The sequence below is a fragment of the Protopterus annectens genome, chromosome 8.part0 (assembly GCF_019279795.1).
Source record: "Protopterus annectens isolate FY-2018-M chromosome 8.part0, PAN1.0, whole genome shotgun sequence".
In the NCBI taxonomy this organism is placed as follows: Eukaryota; Metazoa; Chordata; order Ceratodontiformes; family Protopteridae; genus Protopterus; species Protopterus annectens.
In genome coordinates, this window is record NC_056741.1 from 640,892,523 (window position 1) to 640,920,515 (window position 27,993).

The following is a 27,993-nucleotide window of genomic DNA, read 5'->3' on the forward strand; positions in this document are numbered from 1 at the left end:
TTGATGCTGTGTTTTTTGCTTTGGAGAGGGCAGCTCTCACCTGTGCATCTGTGATGTCAAGGAGGCTACACTCTGTTGGGATAGACATTTGCTCTTTTGGGGGGGAAGGGGGGGAGAAGTTTGCACTGAACCTGTCTGCCAGGATGTTGGCAATGCCTGTGGATTCAGTGTATTTTTTGTCATTTTGCAGTAACTCAGAGCATATCTGGGAGTTGCCACCCAGGTTCCTGACATAACTAAAGAAGGCCTTGTGATTATCTTTAGCATCTTGTGCAATTTTTCTTTCGAAGCTGGCCTTAGATAATTTTATGAGGGATCGTAGTTTCTTGCTAGTACTGATCAGAGATGCCTTCCCTTTTTGGGATTTTGCTCTATGATGTAGTAGCTTCCTCCTACTGTTGTATAGCTTATTTATGGCTGGGTTCCACCAGACAGGTCTCCTGCCTTTGGAAGAGTGAGTCTTGGTTTTATTTGGGATAGCACGATCCATGCATTCCTGTAGTTGTCCATAGAATGCATTTGTAAAGGATTCTGCGGTTTGGGCCGTATTTTCTACTGGCCCGGGGGCTTTGAAGGATTCCACCTCGATTTTGAGAAGTGTGAAGTTTGCTTTTGAGAAGTTCTTCACTGTGGTTTCCTTGGCTGGGGGTGGGGATGGGATATGGATGTCCAGTGAGATTAATTTATGGTCAGATCTTACCAATGAGGGGTATACCTCTGGTATGGAACATAGAGTCCCCATGTTGGGGATGATCAGATCCAATATGTTTTCCCCTCTTGTGGGAGTGGTGACCAGTTATTCCATAGCATTTGAGTTTATAAATTCTAGGAAGCATTGGGCGAGGGTGTTGGGGCTTGAGTAGTGCTCCCAGTTTATGTTTGGGTAGTTGAAGTCACCCAATATGATGGTGTTTGGAGAGACCTTCATATTCTCCAGTGTTTTCAGGAAAGCTGAGTGGGGTTCCTGAGTTTGGGAGAGTGGTCTGTAGCAGGCTACAAACTGAAAGGCAGTTTTGCCCACTGTTAGTTGCACATGGATGGTCTCCGATGCTTCGTGCAGTGCTACTAACCTGGAGATGTGGGTATCTTTGATGAATATGGATACTCCCCCTCCTTTTGTGGTTCGGTCTGAGTTTTGGGGCCGAAAAGCATGGTATGAGGTATAACCTGGTAGTGTTGGGGTACTCTCGGGAGCCTTGAACCAGATTTCTGTTACTGCACAGATAACGATATTCTCCATACTGAGGAGAGCCTCGAGTGCGTGCATCTTGAGGTTTAGACTTCTGGCATTGAGCAGCATTACCCTTAGTTTCTTTTTACTTGTGTTGTCTATGGAGGTGGATTTGTCTTTTGACCCTTGCCTAAAAACGGCACTATGGGTTGGCAAGAGCCTTAGTCAGTATTCGAAAGCCTAGGGGTGACAGGTGCAAGCCGTCCCTAGCGAAGCAGCGTGGCTTGTCGAGCATGTCATCCCAGGCTGACAGACACTGGATCCCCCTTGAATGACACCAATACTTTAGCCAGTTGTTAAAATTGATCATTTTGTCTTTATACTGTGGCATCATTCTTGGTGAGGGTAAGATGCTACTCAAGGTCAGGGTTATACCAGTCTGGGCTACATGATCAGAGAGCTCCTCTATGTCTCTTTTCATGTAGACCAGGGAGGTACGTCTCAGGTCATTCACACCAGCATGGACAATGACGGAGTCATATTTGTACTTGCTTTGCAGTGACCTGAGTGCTTGTGTTATGTGGCAGATCCTGGCACCCGACAGGCAGCTTACAGTGACCTTCTCCTTGTTCAGCCTGGTGAGTGGGACGTCAGTGTGTCTGACAATAGAGTCACCTATTACAAGTGTATTAGGTGTGTTGTTTAGCCTTAAGGGCTGTGACTGTGTGGCACACTGACTTTGTGAACTATGTGATACGTGGGTATTGTTGTGGGGTAGTGGTTGCTTGGATGTCTGCTTTTGAGGTCTCTGCTGCTTGGGAAGATTTTTATTTAGAGCCTCCGAGTATGTTTTTGTGTGTTTATGTGTTTGGTTTGCTGTTGCAATAGGTCTATGTGAGCCTGGATTTGTGGTGTGTGTGGTTACCTTCTCCGCCTGACTGACTGCGCCAGTACTGGGTTGAGAGAGCTCAGCCTCCAGTTTGGCTATATAGTTGCATCTCTCACATATATTTCAGCTTGTTGGGAGGAGGAGAGGGTGGTCTGTGTACATAAGGCAGTTGTAACATTGCCTCAAGATTCCCAGATTCACCAGCTGGACTGGAGAGTAAACCCGAAACTAACTTTTGGACATGCCAGAATAGTATAAGGAACTACTTTTTGACTGATCAAAAAGGACCAATAAGGAGCCAAGTACTTTAAGGGAGTATAAGAGGGTGTAGTGCTTTAGTGTATTAGTGCTTACTTATAAGATTACTTATACGAGCAACTGCAGGGCTTTAGAATGAAAATAGAGTGCTTACTTTGAGATTTGGAACAGTTCTAAGGGAAAAAGTGAAGAGCAGACTTTGTGGAGCCGGGAATAGTTTAAACCCGTTTAAGCGGCGCTGTCCAATGCTACTCTGTTCGCAAAATCGTGCATAACTGAGCAAATGCGGGTTTTAAAGCAGGGAAAGTGAGAGAGGTAGGAATTGACCCAAAACGGCCAATAAGCTACTAGTTTGAGGGCTGAGACCACTCCTCCATGGACAGATAGGCTGCTCAAAGCTCCCCACTCTCACTGGTGAACAGAGAAGCTTCCTCCTATCCAAGTAAGGATATGGGCAACACAGGACACTATACCACAGTCCGGAATTCAACAAAACCTGAAATCTGGACTAATCTATTTCAGCAAAGGCGGGAAAAGAGAATTTTTTTTTTTTTTTTCAGGAAACAGCAGAAAAACACACAGAAAACATTGTAAATGCTATAAACAAGCTAGCGCACTTTAGTGTGTAGCCTATAACAGTTATACAATACAAAAACGACTTAAATTGATATAAAACAAGTGCAAAAACTGTAAAAAGCAGAAGGCAAATGCAATTTAAACTTTTTAAAGCACAGATCAGTTAGAAATTCACTTTTTAGGCGGGAAAAGGCAGTCGGAGCAAAAAAACAGAGAAAAACGTATTTAAATCTGGAAAAGTCTCTCTTGGGTCTCTCTGTTGCCTGTATCACTCTGCAGGACACCATGAGGAGCTATACGGAGTTGTATACATAACAAACGTTTTAAATCACAGATTCGCTAAAAAAACTGGCGTTTTAGGCGGAATTAGTTAAGAGAGCAAGAAAAGCAGAAAAGTGATACTTAATCACTCCAGAGTCACTCTTTTGTCTCTCTGCTGCTGTAGACTCTGCAGAACACCTGGAAGGCACTTGCTGAGCGGAATACAAGTGTAAAAACTGTGCAAATGAGGTTTTTATAGCAGGGAAGTGAAAGAGATAGAAATTAGCCCAAAATGGCCAATAAACTACTAACTTCTGGGCTCAAACCACTCCTTCAGGGACAGATAGGCTGCTCAAAGCCCCCCTCTCTCACAGGTGAACAGAGAAACTTCCTTCTATCCAAGTAAGGTAATGGCAACACAGTAAGTTGTAACACAGCCCTGGATTCAGCAATAACCTGAAAACTGGACTATACTAGTTCAGAAAGGCGGGAAACAAGTATATAATTTTTTTTTCTGGAAATAGAGCAGATACAATCAAAATTAGCCCAAAAAGGCCAATAAACTACTAACTTCTAGGCTGAAACCACTCCTCCAAGGACAGATAGCCTGCTCAAAGCTCTCCTCTCTCACAGGTGAACAGAGAAACTTCCTTCTATCCAAGTAAGGTATGGCAACACAGAAACTTGTAACACAGCCCTGGATCCAGCAGTAACATGAAAACTGGACTATACTAGTTCAGAAAGGCGAGAAACAAGTATATATATATATTTTCCAGAAAATAGAGCAGATACAATCAAAACACTTTACCCAATTAACCAGTTAAAAAGCTTAAAACTTAGCCCTGTTCCAGCAGTCTTCAATCAGACAAGTTCTAACTGCACCGTCCTGCCACTAGGGTACAGAGAAATCTTCTCCAAAAAAGACGGCCTGTATCAGGGCACAAGTTATACAAACAAAGCTAGATCCAGCTGGCCTGAATCTAGTCTATGCTACAGCAAATAAGGCGTACCGATTTCAGAAAGAAACAGTTCAAGTAAGCATGCGCAATAAGCCTTTAACCAGAAATTCCCAGCTTAGAAGGGCAGAATCTAGCCTCTCCTCCCATAAGAGTGCAGACCACAAACCTTCTTAATGTAAAATAACTGGCCTGAAGCCCATGTTCTTAACCCAGAACTAATACACTTTTAGAATAACAGACACTGAGCCTTCAATCAGCAGTTCCCAACTTAGAAGGATGTACGCTACCTGTTCTGCCACAACAGTGCAGACCACAAACCTTCTTAATGTAAAACAACTGTTTTGAAGCCCAAGTGCTTAAACCAAGGGCTTTAGAATAACAGTTTCAATTTAATCAGGCTACTAACAAGCAATAATAAAGGCAGCAGAATAAATTCAATTGAGTACTTTTAAGAAGAGGCAAAAGTAAACTAAGGTAATAAAGTAGGAAGAAATACACATACAGTAAGGCAGATGAAGTGCAAAATTTTATTTATTTATTTATTTATTTTTTTTTTTTTGAGACGGAGGAAAGTTGCAAGAAAGTTAGGTCACTGTCCATCCACATAAGTTCTCAAATCCTAAACAACTAGGTCAACTCTTAGGGACATATTATCAATGTTGTAGTTCCCTGAAATAGGTGACTTCCCAAAAAATACAATAATGCATTTTTTGCATTTAGTTTCAGTGCATTAGGGAACCTCCAAACACTGTTCCTGTCTCAGTCTGGGTGTGTCAAAGGGAGGTCATGCTTACTCAGCCTGATGGATTTTGTTTTGAAAGGGTCACCAAAACAATGGATGAAGGCAAAACGATACATACCACATTCCTAATGTCCTGATTGATTAGTTCCCTGATAAGTCTTTCCATGGCTTTGCATATGAGTCTGGTCAGACTTATGGGTCTGTGGAAGGACCTCTGTAATGCAAGGGAGGGACAATAGCTGGTAGCCAGTAGGTTTGCTTACCTTCATTCTCAGTGTAGGTAACACCATTCACAATCAATTCAGTGCATTGCTGCATTGTGCTTTTGAGAATACAAACATAACTAAAACATGTCTGCTGATTCTCTTTGGCTTGGGCAGCTGTTTTAGCCTCATACTTGGCTTTGGTGGATTTTATTAAACTCCTGAGCTGTTTGTTTATTTCAGTGACAAGGGCTGTATCATTTTCGGAATTACTGTTCTTACTTTTGGTCAAAATTCTTTTTCTTTTATTATAAAGCTTGTTGATGTTATGGTTCCACCATGTGGGTTTGTTTCTGGTGTTTGCCCTGTACTTGTTCCTGTGGGATACAGCTTTATCTCTGCAGCTGTTTACATTCTGTTATAGTGTGGTAGTGTACATTTCTGTGTATTCAGTGGAGTTAACTGGGTCGGGGGTGAATTTGAAGTTTGCCAGTGTATCACTTAGGAGCATGTAGTTTGTCTTAAAGAAATTTCTAAAGGTACCTTGGGTAGCAGAGATCTCTGGTTTCAGTTTTATTTACAAAAAGACTGGTTTTTGATCAGACCTAAAAAGTGATGAAGGTATGCAAAGGGTGGTGCAAGATGCTCCCGTATTAGGCAGGACAATTTCCAAGGTGTTATTCCTCATTGTGCGTACTCTAACTGATTGTTCCAGGACATTTGAATTAAAATGTCCAGAAACCTCTGTGATTGCGCACTAGTGGTGATGTAGGTTTCCCAGCCTATAGTTGGATAGTTTAGATTACCTAGGGAAATGGTATTTGGTTTAATAGTGACTGATTCTAGTTCCTGTTGGTAGGCATTGTGGCTTTCTTGTATCATAGAAAGAGATCTGTAGCTAGCTAATATATGATACAGGACCTTTCTGATGGTTATTTGGACATGAAGAAGCTCTAGTGCCTCATACTACTTTACCAGCCTTGATTTGAGTGACTTCTGGATGAAGATTGAGACACTGCCACATTTTCCCCTCCTGCTCAGTATGTGGTCTAAGCATGTGGAAGGCATTATAAGTCTGTGCAGATGGAGTTCTCTCTGCTATTTTAAGTGATATCTCAGTACTACACAGACAGTGTTCTCCAGGGTGAGAAGGGCTTTGTAGGGAGTGGAGTTTCTTGTTTAGTCTCCTACCTTGTATCATTAACACCTTCATATTTTCCTTTGCTTGTTTTATGTTGGTAGGCTTATCAGTTTGGCATTGCCTAAAAAGGTCACTATAGTGTGGATAATGTCTTTACCAGTAATCAAAACCATAGAGGGGACTGATGTAGGCCAGCCCTGTTGAAGCAGCATGGTCTGTCGATCATATCCTTCCAGGCTGTCAAATATTGGGCCCTCTTTCAATGACACCTAAAACTAACCCAATTATTGAAGTCATTTATTTTTCGCTGACATCACAGCATCATCCTTGGCGAATGTAGAATAATGCTCAGTGCTACGCTTATACCTGCCTTGGACACAGTCAGAGAGCTCCATCATGTCGTTTTTCGTATAATCCAGGGTGGTACACCTTCAGTCGTTGACACCAGCATGAACTGTAACTGAATCATACTGGTACTTGTTGTTCAAAGATTTGAGTGCATGTGTGATCTGATGGATCCTGACACCAGACAAGCAGCTAACAGTCATTTTTTTCTTGCTTAGTCTGCTAAGAGGCACACCTGTATGTCTTAAAATCAAGTCACTTATAACAAGAATGTTTGGTTGGGTTGATGACTACCTTATTGGCTCTATAGCTTTGACTTTGGGACTCCATGTGCTATGTGAGGAAGTATGCTTAATTTGCTGAGTGTACTTTGCACCTGTGTTGTGTTTTGGAGGTCTTTGAGATTCAGGCAAGTTAATCTTTAGAACCTCAGCATATGGTGGATTATGTGTATTGTAATGGCCTTGGAGAGTTGAGATGTGTAGTATACTTCTGATGGTTTTGGTGGCTGCATTTACTGTACATGAGATTTTTGCCTACAAGGATAGTATATATAGGTTCATAGGTGTGTACTATGCTAATGGCCCTGGTGCCTATATAAGCCTAGCCCAAGAAATTCCCTGGCATCATGCTGCCCGGAGTTACTTTCCAGTGTCCCTGTCAAACAAGGCCACTGAGGTGATCTCCAGGGTGAACTGCCGCCCAAAGTTAGTTTCCCATGCCCCTGTCAAGCAAGGCCATTGAAATGATCCGTGGGGTAAATTTCCTATTGCCCATCCACTCATCAAGATTTCTCTTGAAGAGGGCCACTGAAGTGTTGTGCTTGACATGAATGGGGAATGTGTTCCAGAGTATGGGAAGTCATTGGGTTAGGAGCCTGTACCTCCAGCATGTTCTATTTGTGGTGGTAATGAGGTTTAAGTCCCTTGGGCATGTGGCATGGAGGGATTGGGATTTCTTTAGGTGTAGCATATCTAACAGCTGTGGGTCAGACATGGCTTTATAGGTCAAGCAGAGATCACCTCTAAGTAGGCGATATGAGACTAAGTATAGCTGGAGTTTTTTTAGTCTGTCAGTGTAGGGCATATGTCTAAGGCCTAAGAGCCTCTTAGTTAGGTATTTTTGTGGCCTTTCCAGTTGTACGTGTCTAGTGAGGTACATACCAAATGGGGCGTTATATTCTATAATAGGTCTAATGAGGGACGAGTAAAGAGGGATTATGACCTCTTTCTTCCTGGATGAAAAACCTTTTGCGATAAGATGTGCCACATAGAAGGACTTTCTGACCACAGTGGCAATGTGGTTATCAAAGGAGAGGTTGCTGTCAACCTGTGTCCCCAGGTCTCTTATCACTCCTTCGGTGTTTAGCAGTCTGCTGTCTATGTGTAGTTCATGGGCACCAAATTTTTTCCAAAGGGAATGACAATGCACTTTTTGGCATTGAGCTTAAGGCCATGGTTCTTGCACCGGTCATTGGTCTCAGTGAGGCCTTGTTGTAGGATGTCTATGTCCTTTGGAGATGTGATAATGGCTCCTAGTCATCTGCGAACTTGGTCAACCAGAGTCCCTTTGTTTTGGCTTGGACTTCTGAGAAGTAGATGCCAAACAGGAGGGGACCCAAGATCGATCCCTGTGGAACGCCACTTGTAACTGGTCAGTAGTCAGATTTAGACTCCGCTAATGTTACAGTCTGGGTTCTATCAGTTGCCAGTTGGCTACCCATCTTATTACATAGGGGTTTATGCCTAGTTTAGTGAGTGTGTTTATGATTTCTGAGTGAGGGATGGTGTTGAAGGCCTTGGCAAGATCTAGGTAGGCTGTGTGAACTACCTTGCCCTCATCCACAGCTCTGGTGACAGACTCGAAAAAGTCTATCAGGTTGAGCAGGCATGATCATCCTTTCACAAACCCAAACTGCGTGAGGTACAGAGTTTGGAGATTCCGTATGTCCCTGTTAATAAGGTCCATGATGATGCACTCCATGGTCTTACATATCAGACTCGTCAGGCTAATGGGACGGTAGTTCCCAGGATGTGTAATCGCTCCCCCTTTGTGGAGTGGGGTGACCGTAGCAGTGCACCATTCAGCAGGAACAAAGCCTGATGTGATTGAACATGGTACTAAGGTGTGGTGCCAGTTCATTTTGTAGTTCATGTAGGACACAGCCCGGGATATTGTCAGGTCCCATGGAAGCTGTATTCTTGACTTTGGACAGTGTGGTTTTTACTGGTGTAGCCGTGATGATAGGAACTTGTCATTCCTCAGGTATTGAGATGGGCCCTTTGGGGGGTGAAAGGGGGTAAAGTTCGCACTAAACCTATTGGCCAATATGTTGGCAGTATCAGTTGGTTCTGTATATGTATTGCCATTGTGTTGTAACTCGGAGGAGATCTGAGTCTTGCCATGTAGATTCTTGAAATAGCTATAGAATGCCTTGTGGTGGTCTTTAGAATCTGCAGCAATTTTGTTTTCATAGCTTGCTTTAGATGATTTGATAAGGGATTTTAGTTTTTTGCTGAGGCTAACAAGGGAGTTTTTCCAGTCTTGGGATTTCACTCTTTTCTGCAACAGATTTTTTCTTCTGTTGTATAGTTTGTTGATGGTAGGGATCCACCAGATTGGCTTCCTTTTTTTGGCGGAGAGCGTCTTGGTTCTGTTTGGTATGACCCATTCCGTGCACATATGTATGTGCTCATACAGTGCATTGGTGTATGATTCAGCAGTCCTGCATCTATTTTCCATTTGCGTGGGTGTTGTGAAGTTTGCCAACTTAGTTTTTAGAATCCCAAAGTTGGCTTTGGAGAAGTTTTTTTACAGTGATTTCCTTTAGTGTGGGTGTAAGTGGGATGTGGATGTGTGTTCAGATCTGACCAGGGAGGAATTGATTTCAGGTATAGAGCAATGGTAGCCCATGTTGGTAATGACCAGGTTAAGGATGTTTCTACCCCTGATGGAGGTAAGAATGAATTGGTCCAGGGTGTTGGAATTAATGAATTCCAGAAAACATTGAGCTAGTGTGTTGGTACATGAGTAATTTTCCCAGTTAATGGAGGAGTAGTTAAAATCTCCTAGTATAAGGGCATTGGGTTGTACCCTAATATTTTCTAGTGTGTTTAGGAATGTGAAGTGGGACTCTTGGGGCATGTAGCAAGCTACAGCCTGGATTGCAATTTTACCCAGTATTAGCTGCACCTGAAGCATCTCTGATGCGTTATGTTGGGCTAGTTGTCTGGAGGTGTGCATATCTTTTATGAATATGGAGACACCTCTGCCTTTAGTGCTTCGGTCCAGATTGGGGGGCCGAAAGGTTTGGTATGAATTAAAGCCTGGTAGTTCTGTGGTGCTTTCCTGAGCCTTGAACCAGGTCTTGGTCACTGCACAGATGTCGATGTTCTCCATTTTTAGGAGTGCTTCGAGAGAGTGCATTTTGAGATTTAGGCTTTTAGCATTGAGTAGCATAACCCTCAGATTTTGTTTGCTTGTAACTGTTAAGGGGTAATTTTGTCTTCAGGACATTGCCTAAAAAAAGGCACTATAAGGGCAGCAAGAGCTTTTGCCAGTATCCAGAATCCCAGGGGTGACAGGTGCAGATCATCTCTGGCGAAGCGCGGTGGTCTGCCTATCATGTCATCCCAGGCAAACAGATACTGGATACCCTTAGAATGACACCAGAAACTTAGCCAGTTGTTAAAGCCATTAATTTTCTGTTTGTACTGTGATATCATTCTGGGTGACCGTAGTATGCTACTCAGAGCTAAGGACATACCTGCCTGGGCTACAAGATCCAAGAACTCCTCTATGTCTTTTTTCATGTAGTCCAGGGAGGTACATCCCAGGTTGTTCACACCAACATGGACAATGACAGAGTTATATTTGTACCTGTTGTGGAGAGACCTGAGTGCGTGCATTATGTGGCAGATCCTGGCACCCGACAGGCAGCTCACCGTAACTTTCTCGTTGTTCAGCCTAGTGAGTGGCACATCAGTGTGCCTTACTATTGAGTCACCTATGAGTAGTGTGTTGGGTAAGTTGTTTTGCCTTAGGGACTTTGGTTGTGCAGCACACTATGTGGGCTATATGTTACATGGTTTGTGCTGGGATGTGGTGGTTGTTTGCATTTCTACCTCGGAGGTCTCTGTTGTTTTTATTGAGAGCCTCCGTGAAAGTAGGTGTGTGTTTTGTGTTACTATGTGAGGGCTGTGGAGAGGTATATACTGGTGGGGTATGTGTTGAATGTGGTGTGGTGCAGGTGTCAACCTTCTCCTCTTGACTGGCTAATTCAGTCTTGGTTGGAGAGTGCTTGGCTACCAATTTTGCTATACATATATATATATATATATATATATATATATATATATATATATATATGCATCTCTCACATATCATAGTGTTGAGGGGTAAGAGGAGGGGGTTGTCTGTGTACACGAGGCAGTTGCTACATTGCCTCAGGATGCCCAAGTTCACCAGGTTGACAGGAGAAAGCACAAGGAACTGACCTTTAGACATGCCTGGTTTGATGCTCAATATATTTAATTACTGGAGCAGTTATCTTATTCTCCTTTGTGGAGAGTTTTAGTGCTGGTAGCAGTGTATATGCTACAGTAAATTTTACAATTAGTTCTTAACATGTACTGATCTTGAATTAACGAGTTTGAGTGCAGAAATTTGAATGCTAGCAAGGTTTAAGGGAAAATTTGAAGAGCTGACTTTCTGGCTCCAATAATAGTTTACCATAGCTTAGTGGCACTGGGCATCAAGCAAACCGGTGCTAACCTGTGTTTTTAAGGCAGAAAATTAAAAGGGATAGAAAGCAGCCCAAAATGGCCAATAAGATACAATTTCAGAGCTAGAAACCAGTCCTCTAGCGATAGATAGGCTGCTCAGTGCTTACCACTCCCACTGATAAGCAGAAAGACTTCCCTCTACCACAACAAGGTCTGGACAACTGAGAAACTCAAAATATAGTCATGGAATCAGCAAATCTGAAATCCAGACCATTCTAGCTAGAGAAAATGGTAGGAAATGAGCAAACAGATAGGATTTATTTTATTTTTTATGGAAAAACAGTCAGAAAAACAATTGAAACAGCAGTAAACAAACTTTTAAGGCACAGAAGGGCTAGCACATTTGAGTGTGTAACTTAAAACAGTAATACAGTGGAAATAACTTAAAAATGACTAAAAAGTGCAGTAAACTATTTTAAATAGCAAAGTATGGTATCAGTAAAAGCAGTAAGCTAAAAATGGCTAGTTTAAAATGCGGCAAGCAAATATATGTAAAAAAAGGGCAAATGAAAATCAAAGTCTCTCTTTCTCCTTTCTGCTGCTGTAGTAGTTTGCAGGATGCCCAAACAGGATCCGCAGAGCTAAAACAAGCACAAACCCACGCAAACACGGGTTTTTAAGGCAGAAAGTTAAAAGGGATAGAAAGCAGCCCAAAACGACCAATAAGATACAATTTCAGAGCTGTGTTCTGCTGCTGGTGTAGTAGATGATAAGTAGCATGAAATGATTCTTAAACTGTCTCGAGATACCCATCTCGTTCAGGCTGGCTAAAGAAGTTGTGGGGAAGTGCTAGCCCATCATACCAACAGGAATGACTCTGGGTGCAGGGGTAAATATAACTGCTTAGAGTTTGGTTTTAGAATAATGTTTGGGTAGACTTGCTGCTGAGTATTTAAAGTTCAGTACAAAATAAATAGCCTGGAAACCTTCTGCCACCAGCAAGAACCAGTAAACTAATTACAGCAAAAAAAAATTCACTAATTTGATGCTAAAATCAGTTCAAGCCATATCAGTGTACTCAATATGAAGCAATTTTATCAAAGATCTTTTACTCTGGTGAGTACTTTAAGGGTAGAGACTTTGTAAAATGATACTTGTGTACTTATTGTCAACAGCCAGTAAACAGGAAGAGCGAGGGAGTTATGTTGTAAAATTATCATAAGGGGCAGGCAACAACAGATGCCCTGGGTTTGAGAACACAACTACAACAGGGTGGGTAGAATGGAAAAACAACTAGATCCTTAGCTCTGAGCTGACTAGCCTGGAACTGCCTTAGTGGAAAGATAAGTCCTGAACTAGCCTGACGTATACTCTGTACATAAGAATGAAACTAGAGTTTAATACCAACAGTTAGACCACTTAAACAGCAAAATGCAGTGCAACTGTGTACTGGAATTACTAATGTAGGCTTAAAGATCTTAGCTAAAGTAGATACAGATGGTTGAAATGAATTTAAAAATCAGATCAAGAAATGAAAACACTTTCTTATTTAATGGAGCTACTACAGTGCATAATATCACAGGGGGGCAGTTAACACCTGACTTATTTAACAATACCTGACACAAAATAAATAAGAAAATAAATAAAAGTTCAAATAATTGTGTTTTCTGAAAGATGTATCTTACATGTATCCCTTTCCAGGTTTATAGAATTTTTAAGTTGAAGCCGGGTTTCATTTCTTTTCTTTATAACTCCTCCTCCTCCTCGCTGTGGAAAATCTCTCTGTTTACCATTTACTAAAATATTTCCTGGAAAAATCTGTGTGGCTGTACTACTGGCATGTAGTTGGTCCATTCCTTCTAAGAGCCTGGAAGTTCGACATTCCCAGCTTAGGGAATTTACCCATTCATTCTGGGGGGGGTGGGTGGTAGTTGGGCATTCCTAGGCTTGGCAAGATCCCTTATGGACCCTTTTTTCCTGCCTGGAAATCTCATTCCACACTCTGTTCCCTGGTGAGGGTTGGGTGTTAGGGAGCAGAACAACTTGCTGATCTTAGGGGTTGGCCTCTCTGCAGCTACTGCGAGCTCTGCCATCACTGTCTCTCAAGGGGAAGTGTGTGTCACTATGCTGAGTTCCCCTTCAACTCCAATTTCAATCCACCATATCATTGGGCTCAAACTCCACTAGGTGACACCTAGTTTTTCGAGTTGGTGTCATTCTTGTGGAGAACTTAATCCATCTCCTTTCCTTCTAGATGGGCAAGTCGGCAATGGTTGCTTAACCACACCCTCCCCAGCCAGCTCCTGCAAGCATGCAAATTGCTATGTCAGATTATCCTGATTCACCATGAAGATGGATCTGCAGTGCATTTAATCTTTAGACTGAAAGACTGCTATGGGTAGAGTATACAGATTGGATGTTTAAAAGAATACCTCTATAGGTAATTTACCTAACATCTGTTGGATATCTGGTGAAAGTGATTAAAGAAAGAAAGTCCTGTCTGAGCCATCTATTTTTAATTTTTTTAGTGAAACAGATACTTATTGAAGTACAATATTAAGCCCCGCCACCACCACTTGTAGCTGAAATCAGAGTTGAATTTTAGATTAGCTCTTTGGCTGGAAGCAGTAAGCTGTTTGTGCCTTTTTTATTCATTTAACACTATACTAGATTGCTGTATTTAACTTGGGTGCCTAGGATTTGTAGTTATTTATTTGATAAGAGTGCTGATCACATTAGGCAGACATCAGATGTCTTCTGATTTCAAGGCTTTACCTTCCTAGAGTCCTCCTGGCTTAGCATATATTTACATGTATTGGAAACATGCATTTCTACAGACACTTGTCTACCAGTAACATATTGGTATAACAGTTTTGGCATAATTCTTCTAAATCTTCACAGGGTTTGGTCAGACTCCAGTCCAAACTCATCTCTTATGGCTTTTATAAGTTCCTAGCTTTCCTTTCTTGCATTTGGAAACTGTGCTTTTTGAGGTTGCCAGAAACCAGAGATCATTAAGTTAAGGTTGGAGTAAACATAGAAGTCAAATCCAAAAAAGTAACAAAAACTCCTCCCATACATGTCTGTAATCACTATATATTGAAGTAACTTTATTAAAACAGAAGGTAAGCACTTTCACAGAATAACCTCTGCTTCATCAGACCATGACAGAACACAAAGTCTAGGTACTATTTATAATAAAAAAACTCAACCAGTCACATGACTGCTACGTTTACTCCAACCTTAACTGAGTGGTCTACTTTTTCTTTTCTTGCTCTTTGGCCTGTGTTTGTGTTAGACCACTTGTTTGGCCTGTGTTTGTGTTAGACCATTTCAGCACGGCTGGCACTAACATCGAGTTGGATTATAATCCACATTGAAGTATAGAAAAATTGCGATGAGTTCTTAGCGTTGATACCAATCCACTCCTATCTGTAACACACTTGGTTGAGAGCTGCAAGACACCCCAGCATGATTTGGCTGTAAGTGAACTTTTTGTTTCCCAGATGAGGAAGCTTGAAAACGATTTATATAGATATAAGAGGTATCAGTGGCAGAGGCTTCATTTAGAAGCATGTATTCAACACAAGGTTGTGCCTAGAGGTATGAGAGTGTTAAAAATGCCCACTTATGGTGATGCATATCCTGAACTACTTAAGAAATGGCAGACCCTGAATCTAGAGCTGGGGCTGGACTATCTTAGACTTCTGATTTAATTATTTTATCGTATGGAACTTTCATTAGGCACCGAAATCAAGAATTTACAACATGATATGCCTGTTAAATTCCTATCAGAACCTTGTCAAACAAAAATATGTGAAGTCTTGAGTAACTTTACTCATTATGGAGAAGAGCTTCAGGCCATAAAACTGAGGAAGCTACAGCGTGACCTGAATGACTTTAGACATGGCCATGGCTTTTCTTGGCCTTGACTATCTTTACAGAATAGGCCTGAGAGACCAGATGATAGAATCCCCAAGGATAATGGGGCAATAGCTGTGAAAGACAGTAGTACTGTGGTTAATGTTTCAGCTGAACCTAACTTTGGCAGAAATCTTTCCAGTACATCTACAGCTGCACCTGTTATGAATACAGAAGTTTCAATCACCACTACAGGCCACACCTCCAGTACAATTGAGTCCAACCCCCCCCTTTTTCCTTATCTCCTTTACCGATAACAAGGGACTTCAGAGAGAATCGCTCATGCAGTCGTGTGAGAAGGGGGAGAGTGCAGTATCACAACAATAACCGCACAGTGAGAATGAGGAACAGGCAATGAGTAACCTTGTCTTCAACATTTCATCATATAATCTTACCTCTGATCAACTTTCTTTGTTAAATAAAGGGTTCCCTCTCTCATATCTTCACAAGCTTCAGATTTAACAAATATTCTTTTTGATCTGAGGCTGTTTGCCCGTAATGTCTGTCTGTCCGCATTGAACAATAGATCTGAAGTAGGAGATTCATTTGTCTGCAACCTGTGGGTTATGGATCCGATATCGGATCCGAACCGGCATGGTTTACCAGCTATGGATCCAAGCTCTCAGCTCCTCCCCTCACCCATAATGCCCTGCTCTACCCTCATGACCCCATATCTCGTTTGCCGCGCATGGTGACCAGATTGTGTTTTCTAAGCTCTCCAGCTAAGTGCAGTTTTATTAGTCTTAAAGTGCTAATTTTTGAAGTTTTGTGTGAAAGTTGTGTGGAAGTGTAGGTTTCCCTATTATTTAATTATACTTTTAGTGTTTTAAAATTTAATTTTACTTATCCCTCCCCTCGCTGGTAGCGTAGTGTGTGTTTGGGCCTGTTGAGTGGTTTTGTTACTTTACTTTAACCCTAGTTTAAGTAACCTTTTTTGCTTTTGGGATGTCTGAACAGCCCAAAGCTGTGTTCTCAAGTGCTCGAGTGTGGCCATAAGCTTTCCCGGCTGATGGCCACACTCGGTGTTAGATGCCTTGGGGTTGAACACCTCACTTCTGGATGTTCCATTTGTGCAGGGTTCAACCCCAGGGCATTGAAGGAGCGGAGGTCCAAGCTTGTCTTGGCGGGTCTTTTGCCACCGGACTCGGCTCTGGCCTCCGCTCTTCGGGGTAACCGTTTCTGGTTGTCTCCTCTCCGGCTCCCCTCCTCCTCCTGGGACTCAACCTCCCTGTAGTGGTTGGAGGAGAGGGAAGCTAGAAGAAGGACCGGAGGGAGAAGCACCATAAGCGGCGGGCCGAGACCTCTGTTTTGGCCCGCCAGCCAAGCGGGCTTCTCCTCCGGCTCCTTGTCTGCTGGCTCTCCCCCTCCTCGGCTCAGGTCTCCAGTGTATTTTTCACCGGGACCTGAGGAGGAGGAGACCCGATCTCCGTCGAGGCTATCGAGGAGGCACTCAAGGCCTACCTCGGTAGCCTCGTCGAGATCAACTTATAACCTGTCAGGCGCTGATCTGGACGGGATGAGGAGAAGGTCCATCCAGGCCCAGATGCAAAGGGGAGTGCCCTTGCCTCCCCTCTGGGGAGCTCGACCCCTTTTTCAAGCCAATTGCTCCTTCTCCGACTCGCTACCGGGTTCGGAGCAGTTGAGCCGAGCAGCTCGGGCGGGGTGGGTCGGCGCCGATAGTACTTGGTGCCGGATCCGACCCTGCCCTCGAGTGCCGGATCCGACCTCGGAGCCTGGATCCGAGCCGGATCCGGGGATCAGTGCTCCTTGGCGCAGTCTGTGTCGGGCGCACTGTCCCCGGATCCGAGCCTGGCGCCGGCTCCAATCCTCTCCTCGGATCCAAGGGGGAGCCGATTGTCGGATCCTTTGGTCGAGGTCGGCTCCCCTTCGGCTTTTGATGTAGTGGAGAGGGCCCTGTTGAGGGTCTCCGGACCCCCGGCACTTGCTTCAGCTCCGTCCCGCGCTCCCTCTGCACTGGGTCAGGCTTCCACCATCCGGCCCTTGGGACAGCCCGCTCCTGTGCCCCAAGCTGTTCCCCTGGAACAGGTTACTGTTTGCGAGGAGTCCTCTGACAGCCCCCCGGAGGATGTTCCCCACAAACATACGTGCAAAAGGAGGCACATTGACTCCCCCCGAGTCTCTCACAGAAGACACGGATTTGGAGGAAGGGAAGGCTCCCCACGGTCACCCCGAGGATGTCTCATTTGGAGACATCATGGAAATGCTCCACATAAGGGGGGGTGGTCTGCCCCCAAGTCTTCCTCGGACGAGTCCGTGTTCTTGGAGGCATTTGAAGCGGGCCCGTCTACCTCTTGGGTGTCCCCTCCTGCCGACCCCCTGGTGGACCTCATTACCACCAGGGCGTGGAAGGAACCGGACACTGTGGAGCCAATCCCTAAAAGGCCCGACCGTATTCTCAGTCCCCCGGCTGACCGTGACCATTGGAGTAAGGGGCCTCCGGTAGATGCCATGTTGACGGCGGCGGCCACAAAGAGGGAACTTGCTCAGGAGAGTCCCTCAGTTCATCCCCCGAGCAAGGAGTCTCGGATGATGGACCGCTTGGGGAAGCGGATGTTTAGTTCAGCGACCTTCTCTGTAAGGGCGCTGAACTATCTGGCACATGTGATTAGGATGCAGCGCGATCTTATTAAAGAATACGCTGCATCCCCTCCAGAGTCCATGTCGGAGGAGGACAAAGTGCTGCACTCCACCCGCATGGCCACTCTCAGGTCCGTCACCAATACCTCTATGCGGCTACTCTCCCATGCCACGGAAGGCGCCGCTAGAGCCGCAGGGGCAGGCCTAGTTACTAGATGTCAGGCCTGGCTCCGTCATTGCGATTTCTCAGAGCCCTTCAAGGCGTCATTTGCGAACGCCCCCTTCGATGGTTCTGCCCTCTTTGGCAAAACTGTTCGCGACACTTTGACCCAGAGCGAGAAGGACGGGAAGACGCTGTCTGCCGTCGGAATCCGCTTCTCTGCACCCCAGAGGCCCTATTCTAGGAACCAAAAGGGTCAGAAGAAGATGTGGTTCGGAAGTGCAGCAATCCCAGCCTGCTCCGGACAACCAGTCCTTCCATGGCAGAGGAGGACAGGAGGGACGCCCTAGGGGCAGAGGGGCTCCCAGGAACTTCGGGTCCAGAGAACCCTTCTCTGAGCGGCCCGCAGCAGCTCCTGAGGGTTGCCCGGCTGCTCCACTCTGGAGGCAGTCGGGGGACATTTTTCGGAGCACCTGGCGGCATGGGAGTCCATAACATCAGACCGCTGGGTTCTCCAGATCATATCCAGAGGATACCGTATCCCCTTTCTTTACTTGCCAAAATTGAAGTCCCTCCCGACATTCCACCCGGTCAGTGGGCGGCCGCTTTGGCAGAAATTGGCCATCTGCTAAAGAAAAGAGCCATCCAGCCCGTCCTCCCAGACCAGATCGGATCAGGGTTCTACTCCAGGTTCTTTTTAGTGCCAAAAAACCGGGGGATCTAAGACCAATTTTAGACCTTTCACTCTTGAACCTGGCAGTTCCCAAGGAGAAGTTCGAATGGTCACGCTGCAGTCTATTCTCCCCCTTCTGGGAGAAAATCACTGGATGTGCTCCATAGACCTCAAGGATGCGTACTACCACATACTAATGGACAGGCGCTCCAGGAGGTTTCTCCGCTTCTGGCTGGGAGCCAGTCACTACCAGTTCCGGGTCCTTCCCTTTGGTCTCACCACAGCCCCCAGGGTGTTCACCAAAGTATTAGCAGTGGTAGCGGCCCACCTGAGGCTTCAGAGGGTACAGGTCTTTCCCTACCTGGACGACTGGCTCCTTACCACCCCAACAAGGCATCTGAGACTTTCTTCATCTTGCTCCCCGTCTGGGCATCACTATAAACACAAAAAAATCCAACCTAGCACCCACGCAGTTCATAGATTTTATAGGTGCCAGGTTAGACACAAGGAGATTAAAAGCCTTCCTCACTGTGGACAGAGTTCAAAATCTGCAACTCCAGGTGCGGGCCATTCTCCACTCAAGCTCAGTTCCGGCGGAGTTGGTCCTGAGGGCTCTAGGGTCCATGGCGGCTGCTATGGCGCTTCTTCCTCTCGCCAGGTTCAATATCGCATCCTCCAATGGACACTCCTAGTCCAGTGGTCGTATCTTGCTCTTCCTATGCATCATCCCATTGCGATCAGCAAGGCTTGCAAGCGGTCCCTCCTGTGGTGGCTACACTCTCCAGATCTCCACGGAGGCCGCCCATTTTGTGCTTCTCCCCCTCTCGCCACGGTGACCACGGACGCCTCCCGCCTCGGGTGGGGGCATTTGCAGGCGGACCGTCCAAGGCATGTGGAACGATTCAGAGACCTTACTGCATATCAACGTTCTAGAGATGAGAGCAGTGCTCTTAGCGTTGCTAGCACTTCAGGCCTTTCTTCCCTTGGGAACAATTGCGATTCAATCGGACAACATGTCGGTTGTGTGGTATATCAACAAGCAAGGAGGAACCAGGTCTTACCCTCTTTGTCGAGAAGCCATGAGAGTTTGGGAATGGGCAATCTCCACCAACCGCTTTCTCATAGCAACGCATATTCCGGGTCGGTCCAACATCCTGCCGGACAAACTCAGTCGCACCATTCTCACCCCTTACGGGTGGTCTCTCAATACTCAAGTAGCGGAGCGCATATTCGCACGGTGGGGAACTCCTTGTTGCGATCTTTTTGCCTCTCCCTCAAACACCAAGTGCGACAGTTTTTTCGCTCTGATACCTCCTCCCGGAGGTTCCCCAAGAGACGCTGTGGTGCATGCTTGGCCACCCGGTCTTCTTTATGCTTATCCCCCCTTGCCTCTGATGCTCCAAGTTCTTCAGAAAGCCTCTCGGTTGGGGTGCAGAATGATTCTCATTGCTCCGTTTTGGCCTCGACAGATCTGGTTCCCCTTCCTAAGGTCTCACTCTGTGAATCCTCCTTGGATTCTAGATCCCATTCCGGATCTGATATCTCATCCATCCCACTTATCTCCTCCGAACCTGGACAACCTGAAGCTGACCGCTTGGCTGCTCCAGTTCCACTCTTGATCAGGACTCCTGGTATTTCGTCCCCTGTTAAGGCCATCCTGGTGGCAGCTCATAAGCCATCCACTAGGAAAGTCTACCGCAGCAAGTGGAAACGGTTCTCGTTGTGGGCGGAGTGGCAAGGCCTAAACCCCTTCACAGTTCCTCTCCCTTTGGTGCTTGATTTCTTAACCACTCTTTTTAATGATGGTGCCAGCAGTTCCACGGTCAAGTACAACTTGCGGCAATTTCCCATTATCACATTGGGCATGACTCCCATCCACTGATGTCGGCCAAGTTGTGTAAGATTTTCCTTAAAGGTACTTTTCTTCTCAGGCCCCCTGTAAAGCAAGCGGTTCCTCCTTGGGACCTTTCCTTAGTTCTCCAGGCCTTGACCGCCCCCCCCTTCGAACCGGCGGCTATGGTAGATCTGAAATTCTTATCTTTCAAGACCGCCTTCTTAGTAGCCATTACTTCGGCCAAGAGAGTTTCAGAGCTTCAAGCATTATCAGCTAAACCTCCTTACTTGGTCTTTCATCCGGACCGTGTTTACCTCAGGACCAACCCGTCCTTTCTTCCTAAGGTAGCTTCTGAAGCAAACATTAATCAATCCATTAACCTCCCTGTCTTCTTTCCTAAATATGAAAACAAAGGTGAATACAAGCTTCACTCCTTAGATGTTCACAGGCAACTTAGATTTTATCTAAACAGGACGGCTGGTCATAGGCAATCCGACCAGTTGTTCATTTCCTTTGCTAAATTTAATTTGGGCAAACCAATTTCTAAAGTCTCATTATCTCGCTGGATTTCACAATGTATCTTATTGGCTTATCAAGCTTGGGTAGGCCCGACCGGAGGGTGTACATGCCCATTCAAGCCGGTCAGTCTCTACCTCGGCAGCCTTTAAGGCTAGGATTCCTCTAGATGACATTTGTGCAGCAGCCACGTGGGCTTCATCTCATACTTTTATTTCCCACTACAAGTTGGATCTTGCATCTAGGGGTAGAGCATCCTTTGGCTCCGGTGCTCGGAATATCCTTCCATGATGGCCCAAGATTCAGGTAGCTGGGGACTCTGTCCCACAGGTTGCAGACAAATGAATCTCCTACTTCAGATTTAGAAGTTATGTACTCACCATAACGTTCCATCTGAGTAGGTGTATTCATTTGTCTGCAACCATCCCGCCCTCCTATCCCCCTGGCCTTTCAGTTTCCTGCATATGTTGTGTTACCCTTTTCAGGGTGTTCTTGCTGTTGGCAAACTCGATCTGAGGTCATGAGGGTAGAGCAGGGCATTATGGGTGAGGGGAGGAGCTGAGAGCTTGGATCCATAGCTGGTAAACCATGCCGGTTCGGATCCGATATCGGATCCATAACCCACAGGTTGCAGACAAATGAATACACCTACTCAGATGGAACGTTATGGTGAGTACATAACTTCTAATAATCAGTCTACTTACTCTTTCTTTAAGAAACCCAGTCTGTACACCCCAGATCTACATCCATTGGTGGCAGCTTTTATTGAAGTACGTGACAAAGAAATCAGAGACATATTAACGGAGAAACATAAAACAGTAGTTACAACTTGACTCCTGGCCAGAAGAAGGCATTGTATGAATTATGGGCAGCTAGACATCTGGAAATATGCCCTGCAGGTAAGGGAGGAGGCATGGTTGTCTTAGATAGAGATCTCTGTCTGGATCAGATGTCTACTATGCTGAGTGACTTTACTACTTATGTCAATATTGCTAAGTAATAGAGTAGACGGCTTTATTAATGCAGTCCATTTTTTGATCTGCGACCTGTTGATGACAGGATTGATTACTCAAAAGTTGTTTGACTATTTTGCTGTTGACAATCCCGTTATTCCCATTTTATATAGGCACCATAAAACCCATAAGAATCTTGAGAAGCCACCTATGAGACCTAGCCTGTCTAGCAGAGGATGGGTCACTGTGCCCGTATCCATCTGTGTGGAGAAAACACTTAGACCTGTTCTAGATAGTGTTACTACAGTGTTGAAAGATACTAAAAGCTTTCTGGAAGACTTTTATGTTTGGGCTGAATCGAATTTGCATGAGGATGCTTTTCTTTTTTCTACACTTGATGTGAATTCATTGTTCACTGTTATTCCTATTGATGCTGGAGTTGATAATGTTAGGCAGTTTCTGACTTCACATACTAATTTTACCACCACTAAGGCTGAGTTATTGTGTTCCTTGATTGAGATTATACTTGATAATAATGTCCTTATTTTTGAGAACAACTTTTATTTACAGAAAACCGGTGTTGTTATGGGCACTGCATGTGCTAACAGCTATGCCAACTTGGTCCTTGCAAACTGGGAAAATAGTCTGGTCTTAAATGGAAATACATTTTCTTCCTCTATTGGACTTTATAGGTGTTTTGTGGATGACATGTTTATTGTGCAGTCCATATTGCCTTGTCTGAGGAAGGATGATAGGGTGTGCTCTATAGATCTCCATGATGCCTACTATCACATAAAAATATATAGGCAATTTCTCCATTTTTGACTGAGAGACAAGCATTTTCAGTTCAGAGTACTGCCATTTGGTCTCAACCACAACCCCTGGATGCACACACGTTATGGCAGTAGTAGCAGCTCACCTCCGACTGCAAGGGATCCAGGTGTTCCCATACCTAGACACTTGTTTCCTCACTGTTACTTCCCTGGATCTTCTAGTTCAGCATCGGGACCTCTTGCTGCCACTGTTCAGAGACTGAGAATTGCAGCAAATTAGTCCTAAAGCCAGCTCCTCCCCACTCAGCAGATAGTTGAATGTCAACACAGTCCTTCAAACTGGCAAGCTCCCAGGCACCGGAATGCTTCCTCTTTCACTAGTGACCATCCAGGTCATTCAGCATCCCTTTTCTCAGGCAAGATTAATATTTCATTTGCTAGGTTTGAGGGCTTCTACGATTACGTTAGTTCCCCTAGCAAGATATCACATGAGATACTCCAGTGGAACCTCTCCGTTCACTGGTCACAAAGTCTTCACCCCATTCATACCAGGTTTTGCCTCATGCATGTTTGCATAGACTATATCAAATGGTGGATAACCTCCCTGTCAGTGACAGAAGGATGAACCTTTTTTCCATCAAATCCACTAGCCACAATAACCATAGATGCTTCCCTTCTGAGGTGTGGGGGAGGTCATTTTTGAAGGAAGACCATTCAAGGTGCTTGGTCATCCGTAGAGGTGAGCCTTCCCATCAATATCTTGGAGATAAGGGCAATCCTCCAAGCATTGTGGGCATTCCAGGACTCCCTCCCCAAGGGTTTGATTTTCATCCAAACAGATAACATGTTGTTAGTCTCGTATACCAACAAAAGGGGTAACCAGCTCATATCCACTATGCCAGAAAGCTATGAGAGTGTAGAGGGCACTGTCTTCCCACATCAAATGTACTAGTAGACAAGTTGAGCAGAGTGATACATCTGCCTAATGAGTGGTCCTTCAGTCAGACAGTGGCAACACAGATTTTCAGCCGCTGGGGCCAACCTTGCCGTGATCTGTTTGCATCATAGCTAAACAACAAATGCTGCAGTTACTTTGCTTTGATCCCTTGACAGGGACAATCAGTGAGGGATGCTGTAGTTTACAGTTGGCCTTTAGGTCTCCTCTTCACTTTTTCCCAGTACTCTTAATGACAAAATTAATTCTGAAAGCCAGAAGGTGCAAGACTAGAGTTATCCTCATTGCCCCATTCTGGCCCGGGCAGTTGAGCTTCTCTTCCTTTGGTTTCATTTGCTACATCCTACATTGGTGTTGGATCTGAATCCAGACCTTCTGAGTCACCATTCCAGATTGCCTCCACTAGATCTAAAATCCCTGAAATTAATAGCATGGCTCCTCCAATTCTAACAATAGCCAGAGATGCCAAGCTGTCTTCCTCAGTGGTCCACATTATTTCATCTTCCCAAAAGTAGTTCTTCAAAATGATATACCAAAGCAAGTGGAAAAATAATTTCTGTTTGGGCTTTATTGAAGGGATTAACCTCATTTTCAGCACCTCTTCCTTCAATTTCGGATTTTTTCAGAACCTTGTCAGAAGTATAAAAGTGCAGATGGCTGCTGTCTCAGATTTTCATGTAGGACACAACACTTTCATAGCCTCTCTTAAAATTTCTAAAGGACACTTTCTTACATAGACCCTTGGTTAGTGGCCCAGTCCCTCTGTGGGATATCAGTATATTGCTTTAAGCTTTGACCCAAGCACCTTTTGAACTATTATTGAAATTACCTCTGCTAGATGAATTTGAATTACAAGCACTATCTTGCAAACCACCATGCTTGTGTTTCATAAAGACAGAGTGGCTTTGAGAATGAATTTTCCAAGATGCTCAAGGAAATAATGCTGCACATGCTGGATGTTCATTAACAGCTTAGATTCTACCTACATAAAACCAAGGATTTCAGAAAGTCAGATCAACTATTCCTATCCTTTCCCAAATTAAAGTTGGGTAAAGGTATATCATAATTCACATTATCCAAATGGTTATCGGAATACATTTCCTTTGTTGATAACTAACTGGGCTTGCCATTACAATAAAAAACAAGGGCTCACTCTGCAGGTGGAATGGCTACTTCAACTGCTTTCTTGAAGAGAGTTCTCATTGATGACATTTGTGCAGCAGCAACATGGTCCACTGTCTATACATTCTTATCCCATTATAAATTGGATGTACAGTCCAGATTACATTCTTCTTTTAGTTCCACCATTCACAGACATGTCCTTCCTTGATGAGACCCAGGTGTTTATTAGATGGAAATCTGTTCCAGATGTTGAACTGGATGAAAATAGACAACATTGGAATGAAAGTTATGTAATTATACCCATAATGATGATCTGTTTTGTCTCATCTTCATCTGGTTCAACATCCTTCCTTCCTTCCCCCTTCTAATATTGTCATTGACAGCTTCTGGTGACTAGATAGACCTCATCTGAGACCCTGTCTGTGAACAGTTCTGTCTGTGTACCATCATATAGGTATTCATATTTCCCTTACCATCTATATTATTTAGAATAAGGTTAGATAATAGGGGAGGAGTCAGAGCCTTGAATCTACAGCTTCATAAAAGGCTCCAAATTCAGATCTGACAACCCAAAGTTGACTGGCCAAAAATGAAGTAGGATGACTCTGTTGCAATTTAAGTGTATTATTCTGTCAGATTGTCAGGTTTTGGTTTGGTGCCTGTCATGCATTGTATAAAATGAATACCACCAGGCCTGCTTTCTGTTTCTGTAGCTTGTAATTGGTAGACTGAAATCATTTTCATTTAAAAGCCCAGTTTGCTTAAATTACATTTATTATTTATTGGCATTTGTTTACCGGGAAAGTCCACTGGGCCAGACTAACCCATTTTCAGTGGAGGCCCGAGGAGAACATCTCCACAACACAACAGTACATAAAATGTAAAATAATACATAAGATATAAAGCAGTAAAATGTACAAGCAATAATCACAAAAACAGACAGTTGTTGTGTCTTTCAGCTTTTCCCAGTTAGGGGTCACCACAGTGGAACTCCGGTCCACTAATGATTGGCAGTAGATTTTTTACACGCCGAGTTACCAGCTCTGATGCACAACCTTCACGCATGTCTCCACACAGAAGATGCTCTAGCTCAGAATAGAACAGGACAACATCTTACTGTGAGGCGACAACGCTACCGCAGCACCACCACCACTGCAATCACAAAAACAGACAGTAATATGTAGCAATTGAAGGCTGCAAATGCATAATATGTATAGATTTTAAGTGATAAAAGTCACAGATTATTCACATGATTAAATTATTATATTTTAAAGGTACTACACTGAGGAAATACAATATCTTAATAGTATTCAGAAGGTGTTTTGAGTTTATAAGCTGAGAAGAGAAAAAGGTGTGGATAGACAGAGGGGTGCAGGTGGATAATGTATACATGTGTATGTGTGTGTGTGTGTGTGTGTGTGTGTGTGTGTGTGTGTGTGTGTGTGTGTGTGTGTATGTGCGTGTGCATGTGTGTGTATGTGCGTGTGCATGTATGTGTGTGTGTGTGTGTGTGTGTGTGTGTGTGTGTGTGTGTGTGTGTGTGTGTGTGTGTGTGTATGTGTGTATGTGTGTGTTTAGAGCAGAAACTAATTTGTGTGTGTGTGTCAATTTGTCAATTTTGATTTTTTTGTGTGTGTGCGCAGTTTCTGGCTGCCGTACAGAAGAAATTTAAAATTGCACTCTGTTTTTATTGTGTGTTACCTGGTGAAGGATTTGGTGATGTGTTTGTAGAATAGTGCTAATTGGTTTGGACAGCTGCAGCTTTACCCTGACTTGTCCCACTGGTGAGAATAATACAAATTTAAGTTCATGTCCAAAGATGTGCAGAGTATAGAACCTTCAGTTATTCACATAGTCAGTGCATCAGATTTAGACACTGATAAGAGAATAGCAACTGTGCAGATGAGTAGAATAGGGCTGCATACTGATCACCAGGTTGATTTGAGCTCTTCCATTGTGAAAACAGAAACTGTGATATAAGGACGAGTGAAATTTGTCACTTTGGGTAAAATTCGATTACTGACTAGTAATTGCACTGATAGGATTTCAGCAAAGAAGAAATTTAGAGAACTTGAGAGAAAATCATCCAGAAAATTAAAAAAGAAAAATCTGGCCGGAGAGACTCTTGCATCTGTTCACCAAAAAGTAACTCAAGTTTCAGCTTTGGAATAGAGGATGGATTGCAGCAGTTTACAGGAAAAAGGAAATCAAGTGCTTTCAGATGCGCTTAAAATAAAGGAAACAATGAAATAATATCTCAAGTTAAATAACAAAAGGCTAGAATTCACTAGCTATTTAGATAAGCTGATAAAATTGCAAAAAAAATCAGAATGAAATGAAAAAAGTCTGGATGAGCCTGACGCTTCTCAAGAAGAGCTGTTTTGAGTTAGAGTGCAGAACATACAGAGAAATTCTGAGATTTTCTGCTGTAACTATGAAACTGGAATGAACAGACTTCATTAATTTTATGAAAGTACAAATAAGCAACTGGACTGGACTAGTATTCCACAGGAGGATTTGTTAATTTTATGTGTTTGCTTTAAATCTGTCTATGAGAAAGCTTCCAAGACTTATAATAGTAAAGATGCAGTCATATCAGTAGAAGGAGTTGCTCCTGACAAAACTGTAGCAGAAGGGATAGCAGAGAAACTACACTACATTTGTGGAATTTGATTATTCACTGTATACTAGACAGACAAGTTTATCCCAGCAGTCAGGGAATGTTAAGAGACATGTGAGAGATTCAAGCTGCTATATCCAGCTATCTTCAAAATATTATTCCTGGAAGATAAAACGTTTTGATAGCAGAAACTGAGCAATTATATAATGTTGGAGTTAGTGATAGTAGTTAAAAACAAAACATATGTACACTGCATGAAAAATGTTACTATGGTTTATTTTCCTATATCTAAAACAGGATTTAGTAAATATGCAGAGCAGGCTAAGGAGGAAATAAAAACGTTTATTTCATAAAGAGTGAGCCAGTAAGCAGAAATTGAATCTGCTTCTCATTCTTCCGGCAATAACAAAACCCGTATAAATTAGACTTTGCCAATTAGACCATTTCCATTGTTTCGAAGGAAAATGACTGAGACAGAAAAAAGCAAAAGCACTCAGAAGAATCAGCAGTACCTTGTACTTGAACCACAGACTGGTGTTGAGGATTAGAAATAATCAGGAGGAAGACAATCAACATAAAATGTAATGAATAAATGAGAG

At 43.8% G+C, this 27,993-nt stretch overlaps 1 protein-coding gene across 1 annotated transcript in view; it reads left to right on the forward strand.

Annotated features, from left to right (window-relative positions):
* Positions 1-27,993, forward strand: part of CACNA1F (calcium voltage-gated channel subunit alpha1 F) — a 4,101,209-nt gene that overhangs the window by 1,945,290 nt on the left and 2,127,926 nt on the right. The gene's annotated exons all lie outside the window — the stretch shown is intronic.